Here is a 15,226-nt window from a genome sequence, read left to right on the forward strand (position 1 = left end):
CGGTGTCCCCAGGCGACTACACTCGGACCAGGGCAAATGCTTTGGGGCAGCCGTAATACACGAACTGTGCGACCATTATGGGATACAGAGGTCCCGAACAACGGCATACCACCCCCAAGGAAACGGCCAAGCAGAGAGGTTCAACCGGACCCTACACGATCTGCTTCGGACCCTACCTGTTGACAAGAAGAAGGACTGGCCTCGGTACCTGACCGAGCTGGTCTTTCTCTACAACACAACCCCGCACTCGTCAACAGGTTTCTCCCCGTTCCAGCTGTTGTTTGGGCGGGAGGCAGCCATCCCCTTGGACCTATTTTTAAATCAAGCCCCTCCGGCAAACAGCGGTGGTGCTGGAGATTACCTCCAGGGCCACCTAACACGACTGGCCAGCCTGCACAAACTAGCCCAGGAGAGGCTGCAAATAGAGGCCACCAAGAGGGACAGACAGGCCAATAACAGGCCAGCCGCTGAACTGGCCATAGGCGACCTGGTCCTGTTAAGGCAGCACCCCCTGGGCAGGCACAAAATGGCGGATCTGTACGGCCCGACAGTTTACGTCGTGGTCGAAGTACCTCCGATCACCGGCGGGTGTTACGCCATTAAAAAGAAAGATGGCCCTTCTGGCACCCGCCGGGTGGCCAGCACCCAGATCAGGAGATATGTGCCTCCCCGGGCTCAACCACCCTCCCCAAGGCCGGTCAAAGTGATACCGCCGGCTACTCCAGGCTACAGCCACATAATTTATAAGGTCCAATTGCCGGGGACCAGAGCAGCCGGTAACCCCACAGTACCTGACATACCTCTGCGTAAGTCGGCCAGGGAGCGCAGAGTCCCTAGTAGGCTAGACTTGTGATTGTGCCCTGTGGGCTGATTTTTTTGACAATGTTTTTTTGTAAAATTTATGATCGTGCCCTGTGGGCTGATTTTTTTGCAAGTTCTTTTGCAAAGTTTTGTTTTTTGTAACATGTATGATTATGCCCTGTGGGCTGATTTTCTGGCAAAGATTGTTTTTTTGTAAAATTTATGATTGTGCCCGGTGGGCTGATTTTTTTGCAAGTTCTTCCTGCAAAGTTTTTTTGTAACATTTATGATTATGCCCTGTGGGCTGTTTTTTTTCAAGTTTGTTAGCTTGCGGTGACCGCAAGCTTTAAGGGGCGTGTATGTGAGCGGCTGGAGTGTATTTTTATTATTTGTAACTTAGAAGGCGAATGTATCGTTTCGTTTCATGTCGTAAATTGTTGATCGTTTTAGTTGTGTAGTCCCGTATTATGGCGCCGCTGTCTCACTGTTTATGTCCATGGTTATAGCTAGTTTATATATATTTCGTTTATATTGTTGTCATTGTTTATATTAAGTGTCTTTTTATAATATTCTGTTGCATGTTTCGTCGTGTTTGGTTTGTTATCCGTGAATTAGGGACTATTTGTTTACGTGTGAGGTGTGTGGAAGTCGGTTTCCGGCTTGTTCAACTCTGTCTTTTGTGTGGAAAGCCGCGGTGAAGAGAGCAGGCAGTCTCTCTGGTCATCCAGTGAAAAAAATAGCAAATTCGCACCATCCAGTCGTATTTATTTTGTGTTTGTGTTCGTCTTAGTCCTGGACGAAGTCCGAAATTGGGTGTTTTGTTTGATGTAAAAAGTTTGTTTCGTTTGGTTCTGTTTTGTGTCAGTTTTATCTATTCTTTTTTTTAACTTTTGGTTCCATGCAATAAATTTTATTAAATTGTTAAAAGTTTTTGTTTTATTTAGTAGCTTATTATTTAGACTAAGGTTAGGGTTTAACCACTGTGGGTTCTACCACGGTTGCACTGACCGGACAGATTAGTTAGTTAAGCCTAGAAGGGTAGATTTTAGGTATCCCCCCCTAGCAGGGCTTACATATATTATATATGAACATGGAGTTGGTGTCATCCCCTTAAATAGTGTCACCCGGAGCGATCCGCACCCCCGCCTCGCGACGCCTTGACAGCTTGTAATGTAAATCAAAAGGTCAACGTGTAGTGAAAGATTTGCAACTCTGCAAAATAGGTAGGACCAGAGGCGTAGCGAGGGGGGGGTGCGGACCGCACCATTTAGGGGGTGACACCAAGGCAAAAATTAGCTAAATATATAGAGAAAAATGATAATTCCACTTAATTAAGTGATTAATTCGAGTGTTAAATAGTGTTTTAAGAGGTGCAAATCGAAAGTTTGAGGGGGGGGGGGGGGTGCAAAATCGAAAATGAAAGTTTGTCCCGGGGGGGGGGGGGCGACACATAAAGTGCCGCACCGGGTGACACTTGGCCTCACTACGCCACTGGGTAGGACCTCTCTCATTGCTTGCTTGGATAAAATCTTAAGAAAAAATATCTTAAACTAAAATTGCCTTAAAAAAAACCCATTACGTGTAGCAGATAAATAGTTCCCAGAAAACTAAAAATAGGCTAAAAGTTATACCCCGTTTGACGTTACGTGGAATTTCAGTTTCGTCGTTTTTACCAAGCCGGGCGCGTAGTTTCCTGCGCGTTTATTTGTAAATACGTATTCGATAACCCGAATACTGCTCAACGGATTTCAATGTACAAGGTCAAATACCTTTACATAGACCAACGTTCAAATATCTTGATAAAGACCACGTGTTGTGTCATGTTTAAGAAGCTAGACACACATAACATTGTTTTATTTTGTTGACTGTTAATTTAATGAATGCAGAGAGTGTACATGTTTTCATGAAGAATTAGCGAGGCAGCTTTTGCCACTCCAAATGTAGGTCCTAATCTATTTGACACAATTGTAAAGTGTCTGTGTTAAAAATAAGCGCCCCTCCCCCTCCAACCTGACTTCAATTTATCATAGTGCATTTTTTTACTTTCTCGTATATACGAAGTATAGAGAAAGTCTTGTAATCGTGCAAAAAAAAAAATCGAGATTTTTACAAATCTCGACGTTTTACATCTCACTGATACGGAAAAACATAATTTTGCAATCTTGTCCGTATGTCTGTGTGTCTGTGTGTGTGTGTGTGTGTCCGTGTGTAAACACGATAACTTGAGTACCGTTACAGCTAGGTTGATGAAATTTCATATATAAGTATTTTATCAAAATCGTAGATCCGTATCAACTTTTGAGCGATTTCCGATAACCGGAAGTGGTACTTTTTCTACTTTGAATTTTTCAGAAGCCTATAACTTGAGTACTATTTCAGATAGATAAATGAAATTTGATGTGTAAGTAAACGATCTAATTCTCTACCTTCTATCAAATTTTGAGTAATTTCCGTTGACCGGAAGTACTTATTTACGCTATTTCCGATTTCTCAAAAAACGCATGTAAATTTATAAAGTACTAATAATATTGCGCACTATTATGCACATCTTTATTTAGGGTTCACTTGGTGTGCATTTCTTTTTGTTACGAGATTATATTCTATTTCTAAAAATTTGAGTAATTAAAATGGATTAAAAATCATGTCTAGAAGTCTATATCCCGAGTTGCCACCCCCGTAGTGTTATATTAGAATATTCGAGAAAGTTTAGGGGAGATCACTCCCGGTTTATTTATCCATCATAGGCTGAGATCCCCTCGGTACTACAGGGGGGGGGGGTCACTTTAAAAATTACGATGTAAATAACAATAAAAATGATACATCCGAATTTTTAGTTAGCCATAAAACCTCAAAAATGCATCATTGGTATTTGCTTTAATAGAAATAGTGGTTATAGTATAAGTAACTTCTTTAAACATGGGCATAATTTCACACTGATTGTCTCTAAAAATGTATGATTATTCATTTCACTAAAAAAAATCAGATTCTATTAACACAAATAAAACCACAGAGTGTGTAATAATGATCTTCATAATTGATTCTCTGTTATTTTAGTTTGGAGAATAATCTCTAACAAGTTACTAGGGTTAGCAATAGTCAATAAAAATGTATATACACTAAAGAAATATTAGGCAAGGAAGTTGTACTAATGCAATACAGAAGAGAGTTTTTCATGCTTTTCCAAAACTGGGAATTCCCAGGGCTCATGTGATAAATCATCACTTAGAATACCGTTGAGTGTGGCCGTCACCGTCTAGATATTTCGGCATCTATACTCTGCTAACCATAATGAGTCTGCTGATTTCTAGTTCCAGATATCGTGTTTATAATAACATTGTAAGTAATACTCTCTCCGTACCCTTCAGCTGCAGCATTGCTTACTCCATCAATTTCGTAGGCATCATTGTCACGATACCCTCAAGAATAGGCTGAACTACACTCTTTTGTCTATGATCTGTTCGCATTGTTGTCAGTCTGTTCGTCTAGAATTTTCTGAATATTTGGTCCTGGATCAGCACATCTAATATTTGTCAGGATTTTCCCGGTTCTTAGTAAAGTGGCTTGCCAAAGTTGATCATCCACTACATTGTACATTGGCCATACTCATCAGCCAGTGTGCGAAATGACCGTCCAATTCGGGAACTGGCCGAATTTTTGCCGAAACAAATATCATAGGCATACTGTTCAACTACTTAGTCCGATTCAGACTATGCTATTAATATTTACACATAGATTCGAGGTAGGCTTGGCAATCAGTTTATTATGTCTAAATTGCAAGCAGAATTTTCTACATTTTTTCTAAGTGTTTCGTCGATCTCAACCCGTTATAGCGAGCAAGACTATTGCTTGTAATTCAAAAAGCGAAAGTGGCTTTTCCAATTACAAATTCAGCCTGGGGTAATCGATATAAGGGCAAATTACGTGTTTTTGTGCGTGTAAACATCCACGTGATCGCTTCCAGGAAACGGAATCGAAACGTTAAATTTTACGCAATGGGAACATAACGTGAGTAGGCGTATATGGTAAAAGAGAAAAGTACGCACATGTAGCTGTAAGGATTAGTAAACCAATAAAGAAGGTCCACTCTAATTCAAAGGTTCTCATATTTGTTCGATTTATGACTACTATTTATAAAAGCTAAGTGAATCTCTACACACATAACATACCAATAAAGCAGAATATCTTTGTTTTGGTTAGTCTACAAGTTGTCGATCCCCATTAAACCCGTGTTCTAACTTGTGTCACCCGGTGTGGACCGCACCCCCTCCCCCTGTCTTGTCGTGACGCCACTGATTATCAGTGGCGTAGCGAGGTCGGGTGTCACCCGGTGCGGCACTTAATGGTGTCACCCCCCCCCCCCCCAGAGGCATAGAGACCCTTCCCAGGGACAAACTTTCAAATTTTCGATTTGCAGCCCCCTCAAACTTTCGATTTGCACCCCCCCCCCCTCAAGTTTTCGATTTGCACCCCCCCCCTCAAACTTTCGATTTGCACCCCCCCCCCCCCCTCGAGTTTTTCTCTATATATTTTGCTATTTTTTGCCTTGGTGTCACCCCCCGAAATGGTGTCACCCGGTGCGGTCCGCACCTCCCGCCCCCCCCCCTCGCTACGCCCCTGCTGATTATCCATGGCGGCCCACGGGATTTTTTTATTCTGGCGGCCCACCGGGATTTTTTAATTCTGGCGGCCCACTAGGATTTTTATTCTGGCGGCCCACTAGGATTTTTATTCTGGCGGCCCACTAGGATTTTTATTCTGGCTGCCCACCAGGATTTTTATTCTGGCGGCCCACCGGGATTTTTTATTCTGGCGGCCCACTCGGCTTTTTATTCTGGCGGCCCACCAAGATTTTTATTCTGGCGGCCCACCAGGATTTTTATTCTGGCGGCCCACGAGGATTTTTATTCTGGCGGCCCACTAGGATTTTTATTCTGGCGGCCCACCGGGATTTTTACTCTGGCGGCCCACTAGGATTTTCCACCTGAGACCACTTATGAATAAAAAAAAATCTTTTACAGAATAAAATAAAAATTTCAATATCTCTATTCCCTTTGTCCCGAATGATAGAATATAGCAAAATGATAAACCAACCCCACGCCATATAGTATGCGGTCCAACAAATCAATAGCACGTTCCATGTACCGCTACTACGATACTTCAATGTTTCTAAATATAGAACTGAATTCTTGGAATCTTTCTTTCAGATTCTGCTAGAGTGGTGACAAGATAGCATTAAAAAAAAAAACCTTGAACATCTCAGCAAATTGTTGATAACATGATCGGATCTCAAACTGTGGACCCTCGACTCCTTTTGGTATTATCACAAATGTTCTTTTTTGGTAAGGGGTCATCCTTAAATGATGTAATACTTCTAGGACGTAGAAGGGAGGATAAATGTTTGCAGTGGCGTCGCTAGGTCTGGTGTCACCCGGTGCGACACTTCGTGGTGGTACCCCCCCCCCCCCCCCCCCCGCTCTTTTATTTAATGCTATTTTTGGAGGGTGGTAGGAGGCTGAAGTGTGACATAATTTTGATGGGGTCTGATGTTTTGAGGCGTCACGTTATTTATGGACTATCCTTAAAATACAAAACTAAATGTTTAAACAAGTGTCCAGGTTTAATAATTTTAATTATCAATAATGATAAATAATTTAAAATGGCATGATATGTAAAACTAAATTTTTCAAACATATACACAGTTTTCAATAGTTGTTAATTAATTAAACAATGGTTAAAATGAAATCACCAATTAATTGAATGTTAAATCATACAGAGAATTATATAGGCCCATTCTTGCTTTGTCACTGAAAAATCGTTACATTAAAAATAATAAAAATGGCTCAAAACTGAGTTTCAACATTTCATTAACGTTCACCCATTTACAAACGTCGCCCCCCCCCCCCGAAAAAAGACCCCCCCCCCCTCCCAACGACATGAAATTTATATAGAAAACATTTACTTTTATCATTGTCCGCCCCCCCCCCCCCCTCCCGGAAAAATAATTCTGGAATTCATCAACACGGAAAACAGTATTTTGTTCCTTAACAAAACATATTAAAATTATTATAATGGCGACACTGAGCTACATTTCGAGGACCACTCCATAAAGTTCCACGTCAGGCGACACGCTGATGCTATATAAAGAAATGATTTTCTTCACTTCTCTTGTAGAACCGCCAGTTACGTGGAGACTTCCAGACTTTTTACAGACTTAAGTAAGGTAATGTAGACATTGTCCAGATTTTTTAGAGACTTAAGTCATGTAATGTAGACATTGTCCAGATTTTTTAGAGACTTAAGTCATGTAATGTAGACATTGTCCAGATTTTTTAGAGACTTAAGTCATGTAATGTAGACATTGTCCAGATTTTTTAGAGACTTAAGTCATGTAATGTAGACATTGTCCAGATTTTTTAGAGACTTAAGTCATGTAATGTAGACATTGTCCAGATTTTTTACAGACTTAAGTAAGGTAATGTTGACTTTGTCCAGATTTTTTAGATACTTAAGTCAGGCAAAGTAGAGACTTTCAGACTTTTTACAGACTTAAGTAAGGTAATGTAGACTTTGTCCAGATTTTTTAGAGACTTAAGTCAGACAAAGTAGAGACTTCCAGACATTTTACAGATTTAAGTTAGGTTATGTAGACACCGTCGTTTTTTTTAACAGTCTAGTCATATAAAGAAGAGACTGCCGAGATGTTTTAGGATGAAAGGCAAAATTTTCCAATCTGTTTTAATCGTCTTAAAAGATGAAAAGACGTCACTGTTATAATATAAATCATGTTGTTTCTAGAAAAATCCAACATGTCCGGCAAAGGCAAGGCTGATAATGACAACAAGTCTGCTCAGTGCAATCCTAATAATGAAGAATATAAAGGTCACCAACCTGGATATACGGTAAGTAATAATAATAAGGTTCAGTGGCGTAGGCATGATTTAGTTACGTTTTCCCCACATGATTGTACACTCAAGCATGTCGACACTATTATGTGTTATAGTGTGTGTACAATGAAACATTTCCACACTATTATGTATGTTAAAGTATGTGCAACCAAGCATGTCCACTTTACTCAACCAGGGAACCGGCGATAAGGCCGACCTCGACAACCACAGCAACCAAAAAAACCCAAACAATGAGAGATATCAGGGAGAAAAAAAATGAGGTCAGCTTTTACATTGTTTTATAGTGAATATGGTGAATTTAGCTTGCATAAGAATTGTTTGTTCTGGCAACAGCTCTAACCTAAAACTAAAACTATGAGTAAAATTATAGCCTAGTTATTGGTAGATTCCTTCTTGGCTGCTTTTTGTAAATAAAAATGTTTGGGCACTTAAATAACAGATGTTGATTTTTTAAAAATAATAATTAAATTTTATCCCCAGGATGTCTTTATCAAAGCTGAGGACACATTACACCATTTCCAGCTTCATTTTTAACATTTTTTATTTTTCATTTTGAGAATGATCAAATTTAGACACACAAAAAAAAAGATCAAGTTTACTACATAATAAGATCATTTTAGGACATAACAACTGTGATGTAAACAAAACATTTTTTTTTTAAATTTGATACAAAAAATCAGTCCTGTTCTGCAGGTCAATAAAGTGTGTTCACTTTCCAAAGTTTGGCTTCAATTTTTATGCATGTCTTAATGTTGTAAACTACGAACTGTGTTATGTAAATACCAAATATTCAGTGAATCCCCACAAACCAGTAGATTACCTAGGGGAGAGCGTGTAGGGAGTCCGCTCTGAGCACCGACCCTAAGAGGGTGCCAAAAGGGGTTGAAAAAAAAAATGAAAAGGCTCATTTTAAGCTGAAGTATTGAATTATGCACAGTCAAAGTGTGGCACCAAAAGCAAAAAGTTTTGACTTGTATAAAGCTCCATCAACCGTTTCACTTGGGGGGTGGGGGGCACTTTTTTTTTGCTAATATGAATACATACAGGCCTAATATAAAGTGGGGGGGGGGGCACAATTGATAGCTCGCACAGGGCGCCGGAAAAGGTCGCTACGCCTCTGCCAAAAGCATACCTGTCTACTACCTTGACTTCTAGTTTATCACTAGACAAGAACCTTAAGCTTCGATCGGATATTTCTTTTCTAGCAGGAAGTAAATAAACCGGGAGTGATCTTCCCTAGACTTTCTCGAATATTCTTATATAAAACAACAGGGGATGGCAACTCGGGATATAGACATGATTTTTAATCCATTTCAAATACTTAATTTTAAAATAGAATGAATAAAACAATCTCCTAGAAAAAAAAATTGCACACCAAGTGAACGCAAAATAAAATGTTCATAATAGTGCGGAATATTATTAGAACTTTATAAATTTACATTCGTTTTTTGAGAAATCGGAAATAGTAAAAATTACTACTTCCGGTCAACGTAAAGTACTCAAAATTTGAAAGAAGGCAGATAATTACGTCTTTTACTTACGTTTGAAATTTCATTTATCTGTCTGAAATAGTACTAAAGTTATAGGCTTTTGAAAAATTCAAAGTAGAAAAAGTACCGCTTTCGGTTATCGGAAATCGCTCAAAAGTTGTACGAATCTACGATTTTGATAAAATACTTTTATATACAATTTCATCAACCTAGCTGTAACGGTACTCAAGTTATCGTGTTTACAGACACACACACACCCACACACAGACATACGGACAAGATTGCAAAACTATGTTTTTTTCCGACTCAGGGAGGTGTAAAACATCGAGATTTGCAAAAATCTAGTTTTTTTTTGTTGTGCACGATTACAAGACTTCCTCTATACTTTGTATGTACGAGAAAGTAAAAAGGTCAGATTTGGTAATGAAGTACACGGCCTCTGCAAGAGCATGGCTTGGAGCCACCTTTCCAGGTGCCACAATCACTTCTCGTGGACATGGGCATCATGGGCAGTAGAAGCAAAGATGGTGAGGCCTAACTGGGGCTGCTGTGTCACGGGCTCTTTGAGAGCCGAGATTTGTTATGATACGTTCTGCAAGTAATGTTCCCTCCGTATCCTATACCTGCATTTGTCCCATTCGGGCATTTGTCCCATTCGGGCATTTGTCCCATTCGGGCAAGTTTCATTTGGGCATTTGTCCCATTCGGGCATTTGTCCCATTCGGGCAAGCATCCATTCTCATCAGCACTGTCCTTCTGAATAAATAAGTCATCATGAAGAACTCTGTGTCATAAGGTACACACTAGAACGGCAGGTCTGTGTTGATATTTTAAGGTTAGGCCCTATCTTGGATGCTAGACTACTTCAGATGGCGTTAGCAGCTCTTCAGCGCCGTGAACAGCGTGATCAACACTCATAATAAACCAGGTGCTGGCTGCTTTGTCTTATTGTGATGATTAGCTGGAAATTTGAGTTATCTCCCTTTTAATAACCATCGTTGTGTAAAACGTTTCCAAGCACGATACTAGCGTTGAATACAGTAGATAAACATATTTGTATTGAGTTGCGTATACGATTTAGACTAGGGGAGATAAGTATGTAGTGCACGGGGTCGAGGGAGGGAGGGGGGGGGGGGGGGTTACATAGGTCAAGGAAACTTCAACTTGTTTAGCTTGAAACAAGTAAATGAAAGAGTTAAGACTAGGGTTGGAGGTTTACCGATTTAACTGTAGGCCACATATTGCATAAGCTGTTTTGACATTGTAATTTCATAATTATTACTTTTTAAATAACTAATTATCGATTGAATAAGGTCATATGTAGACGTCGCAAGGGGGAGTGGGAGGCGGACCGCACCGGGTGACATCATTTTACACAAACATTGTTACAATTATTTGTGCACAGTTTACTAGCTTTTATCCGGGAAAGGTGGAAGGATGTTTTGTTGAATTTCTCAACTACTCATACGTCAACCAACGACCACATGTAATTGTTTACTATGAAAACAATGCTTTTTCAACTTGAAATGATAGCTGGATTAATATAACGTGCGCACGGATCGACACCATTAGTCCAAAGGGGAGGAGGGGGTGACACCAATCGCAATATTCACAGACTGATCACAACGAAATACATCGACCACCAAAGTGGAATGGTGTGACACTACATTGACAATTGAAAATTCAGAAAATCAACACATCATTTAATACTTGGTCGTGACTGCTAAATTCTTTACCAACAACCTCCGAGTGTTAAAGTGTGTGTGTGTGTATGTGTGTGTATGTGTGTGTGGAGGTGGGGGCGGGGGAGTGGGGGACGACATCCGTAAAGCCATTGTAAATTTGATTGAGCAATACTATTACATTAGATTGGTAATACAGGATTTGTGATACGATTAATAGGCTATTTTTCTATTCACATTAAATAATTTAAAATCAATTATGTCTGACAGTATATTTAGACAGTACGCGAATCAGCGGCAAATGGTCATGTGTGGTCTGCCCATGTCGACCTATTTGATTTCTCCAACACCAATCATAATTTCCTTTCTTAACGCTACTACCTTATCCTGAATTCAGAGACAATAGGCTCTACCCTCTTGTTTTCAAACTGCTTGAACTACAAAGAGGCGTTGATTGGAAATTTCAGTTTATATATATATATATATATATATATATATATATATATATATATATATATATATATATATATATATATATATGGGCATATATGATTAAAAAGCTGGCGCCTTTTTTAGATCTCCTACCTCAAAAGCCTCCCACCCCCTCCCCCCTTTTACTCTGTACAAAAACCTTGAACTACGGTAGGCAAAGTAGAACACAAACTACTATTGCGTGTTGCAGATAATTTTTTATCAAGAAACCAATCATAGGCCAGAAATGTGTACCCCGTTGGTCGTTACCTGGAATTTCGGTTTCGGTGTTTGTATTAATAAGTCTGACGCGTAGTTTCTTGCGCGATATGTTGTAAGCTCTCATCGATTACCTGATGGCTGCTTAAAGGAAATTAGTGTACATGTTCAAATAACTAGTCAAAACATAGACCATATCTAAAAAAACACCTAAAAGTTTATGACCAACACTTAAATATATAATTATAGACCCTTTTTTTTAATTTTTAGTATTCAAATATATAGACCAACGCTCAGTTATATAGAGATAGTCCAACATTTAAATATCTAAACATGTAGCCTACCAACATTAAAGTATATGTAGACATAGAGAAACGTTCGAATATTTATAGACACAGACAAACGCTTAAATGTGTTTACTAAATCAAACGTTTGAATACCTAGAAAACAACAAACGCTCAAATATAAAGACAAAAACAAACGCCCATATATATATATATATATATATATATATATATATATATATATATATATATATATATATATATATATATATATATATATATATATATTACACAATCTTTCAGATCAATATCACATCGTACTGACCGTTACGGCGATGATTCCCGTATTTCTAAATATAGAATGGGATTCCTTGAATTTTATTTTCAGATTCTGCCGTTGGAGTGATGACAAGGTTGCATTCCAAAAGCAACCGAAAGCAAATTGTCGATAAGATGTTCGGTTCTCAAACTGTTTTTTTCTCCGCACTTTTTGGTATTGACAAAAACTATCAATTTTTGAAAGTGTTCATCCTGTAAGTGATGTTACACTCTGAGAGGGAATTGTTCGTCTTTTGTGATGAAGATGATGTTAGATTTTTGCATTTGAAAAATTAACTTTGAATTGTTGTGGTTTTCGCATTTTAAAAAGACTTTTTTTGCAAATTGTAATGAACATTGATCAATACACCTAATGTTAAACCAGATAAGTTTAAATTTTAGAAAAAAAAATCGCTGTTTTTAAAACTCATTTTAATTTGAGAAGGGGTGGCTAAAGTGTGTGTGTGTGTGTGTGTGTGTGTGTGTGTGTGTGTGTGTGTGTGTGTGTGTGTGTGTGTGTGTGCGTGTGTGTGTGAGAGGGGGTAGTGGGTCTCGACGAGTAGTGGCGTTGAGATTTGTTAATAAACAAAATAAGCTTAAAATAAAATGACAAATTAAATTAATAACTACATTAAAATTATATATTTTTGTATTATTGTTTTTAAAAAATTATTTCCGAAAAGCTCGAACGCAATCTCTGCATAAAAAAGTAGTCAAATCAAAACTGAATTACAACATTTTACCTACCAATTTACAAACAGACAAACAGACATGGAGACCCTAACAAAAAGCGTGAAAATTTTTGTATAAACACATGTCGCAATTTATTCATGTCATCAAAACGACAAAATGCTTTTTATTTCAATAACAAAACATATAATGATGGCTACACTCTGCTATATTTCGAGGACCACTCCAAAAAACTCAAACGTCACGCGACTGATTGATGCGTATAAAAACAGGTTTTTCTTTCACTTCTACTGTAGAACCGCCCTAAACGTACAGACAGTCCAGCTTACTTTACAGACTTTAGTCAGGTAAAGTAGAAACCGCTTAGAATTGTTAAAAGACTTTAGTCAGGTAAAGTAGAAACCGCTTAGATTTGTTAAAAGACTTTAGGCAGGTAAAGTAGAAACCGCTTAGAATTGTTAAAAGACTTTAGTCAGGTAAAGTAGAAACCGCTTAGATTTGTTAAAAGACTTTAGGCAGGTCAAGTAGAAACCGCTTAGAATTGTTAAAAGACTTTAGTCAGGTAAAGTAGAAACCGCTTAGAATTGTTAAAAGACTTTAGTCAGGTAAAGTAGAAACCGCTTAGATTTGTTAAAAGACTTTAGGCAGGTAAAGTAGAAACCGCTTAGAATTGTTAAAAGACTTTAGTCAGGTAAAGTAGAAACCGCTTAGATTTGTTAAAAGACTTTAGGCAGGTCAAGTAGAAACCGCTTAGATTTGTTAAAAGACTTTAGGCAGGTCAAGTAGAAACCGCTTAGAATTGTTAAAAGTTAAAAGTTAAAAATCATACAGCTTTTTCTTATATAATGTTTAGACATTAAGCGAATCAGTGGCCAATGGTAATGTGTTGGTCTATCCACGTCGACTTATTTGATTTCTCCAATACCAATCACAATCTATTTAGTCAGATAAAGATTGCAAAATCTCTAAAAGGCACGGGGGGGGGGGGGTGCACGGTTCGGTAAAATTTGCCTATCAGTTTTCAGTCGCGAAAACAAAGGCTAAAAAGTAGTCATTGTAATAAATAAATTATTTTTTTCCAGAACAATCCAACATGTCCGGCAAGGCTAATAATGACAACAAGTCTGCTCAGTGCAACCCTACGTCTGGCAAATACCAAGGTTACTCATCTTCATATGGGGTGAGTAATAATTTACCGTCAGTGGTGTAGACAGGATTTAATAGTGAAGGATTTAATTATTTTTTTTTATATGTGGGTAGGTTATAGTCTAGTAGCCTTTGCACCCTTGGTTATGTATGTGGTAGTGTTTACAATCAAGCATGTCCAAACTGATTTGTGTGTTATAGTGTGTGTTTGGGTTACAAAGAAGTATGTTCACACTGATCTGTGTGTTATAGTGTGTGTGTGGGTTGCAAAGAAGTATGTCCACACTAATATGTGTGGTATAGTATGTCCAATCATGAATGTCCACTTTACTCAACCAGGGAACCGGCACAAAGGCCGACCTTGGTAACCACAGCAACCAGCTCAACCCTAACAACACAAGATTTCAGGGAGGGAAAAAATGAGGTGAGCTTTTACATATCTGATAGTGAACACATTGTACTTAGCTTACATGTAAACATAGTTGCTTTCAGGTATCTTCCCCCTTCCCCCTTCCCGGGGCACGTCCACCGCACCCTTCACGAGATTTAAAAAAAAAATAATGTTTCTAGAAAATATATACTTTAACCAGTGCGTACCCCCCAACTCCGCATCCCAGGAAATATTATGTCCCCCTCCCCCCTACGGAAGAAGAATCAAGTACCCCTTCTCCTCTAGAGAAAAATGTCTGTAAAAACCTTTAATTTTATATTCTAGTACCAACTTTAATTTAAAAAATAAAATAAATGTATAGATTATATTTTGTGGCGATATATAATATAATAAGTGAACACTTAAAAGCCTTTAAATTTTATATTCTAGTACCAACTTTAATTGTTTTAAAATGTATAGATTATATTTAGTGGTAATATATTCTATGTAAAATAATAAGTGAACACTTAACAAAACTCAAGCTGATGTTTAAATTTTTTTTATCTCCAGGTTGTTCTCATCGAAGCTGCGGACGCATTTATTTCTTAACATGCAGGTCCGCAAAGCTCTTTAATAAATAATGATATTTTTTTTTTTAAATGTCATTAAAACTCTATCCTGTAAACTCAGTCAATAAAGTGTGTTGACCTTCTAAAGTTTGGCTTCAGATGTTTTTTTCATGCATGTTTATGTTGTGAACAAAAAATTCCCATTAGTTGGCTCGACTGTTTTAATTTAAAAGAACATTTAAAATAAAACAAATTTTTAATATAAAAAAACAACATTGTAC

General features: G+C 38.2%; 2 long non-coding RNA genes across 3 annotated transcripts; both read left to right on the forward strand.

Annotated features, from left to right (window-relative positions):
* Positions 1-6,916: 6,916 nt before the first annotated feature.
* LOC131938425 (uncharacterized) lies at positions 6,917-15,092 on the forward strand. 2 transcript variants are annotated; one of them, XR_009386297.1, is made up of 4 exons: positions 6,917-7,021; positions 13,943-14,040; positions 14,346-14,430; positions 14,947-15,092. It is a non-coding gene; the product is annotated as an uncharacterized LOC131938425 (long non-coding RNA). The 2 variants fall into 2 exon arrangements; XR_009386296.1 differs by lacking the exon at positions 6,917-7,021 and adding an exon at positions 13,093-13,207.
* Positions 7,294-8,426, forward strand: LOC131938426 (uncharacterized). The gene is made up of 4 exons (XR_009386298.1): positions 7,294-7,356; positions 7,597-7,700; positions 7,882-7,966; positions 8,187-8,426. It is a non-coding gene; the product is annotated as an uncharacterized LOC131938426 (long non-coding RNA).
* Positions 15,093-15,226: the final 134 nt, after the last annotated feature.

This window comes from Physella acuta, unplaced genomic scaffold (genome assembly GCF_028476545.2).
Source record: "Physella acuta isolate Inbredline_101_S28 unplaced genomic scaffold, ASM2847654v3 ptg000243l, whole genome shotgun sequence".
Lineage (NCBI taxonomy): Eukaryota > Metazoa > Mollusca > Gastropoda > Physidae > Physella > Physella acuta.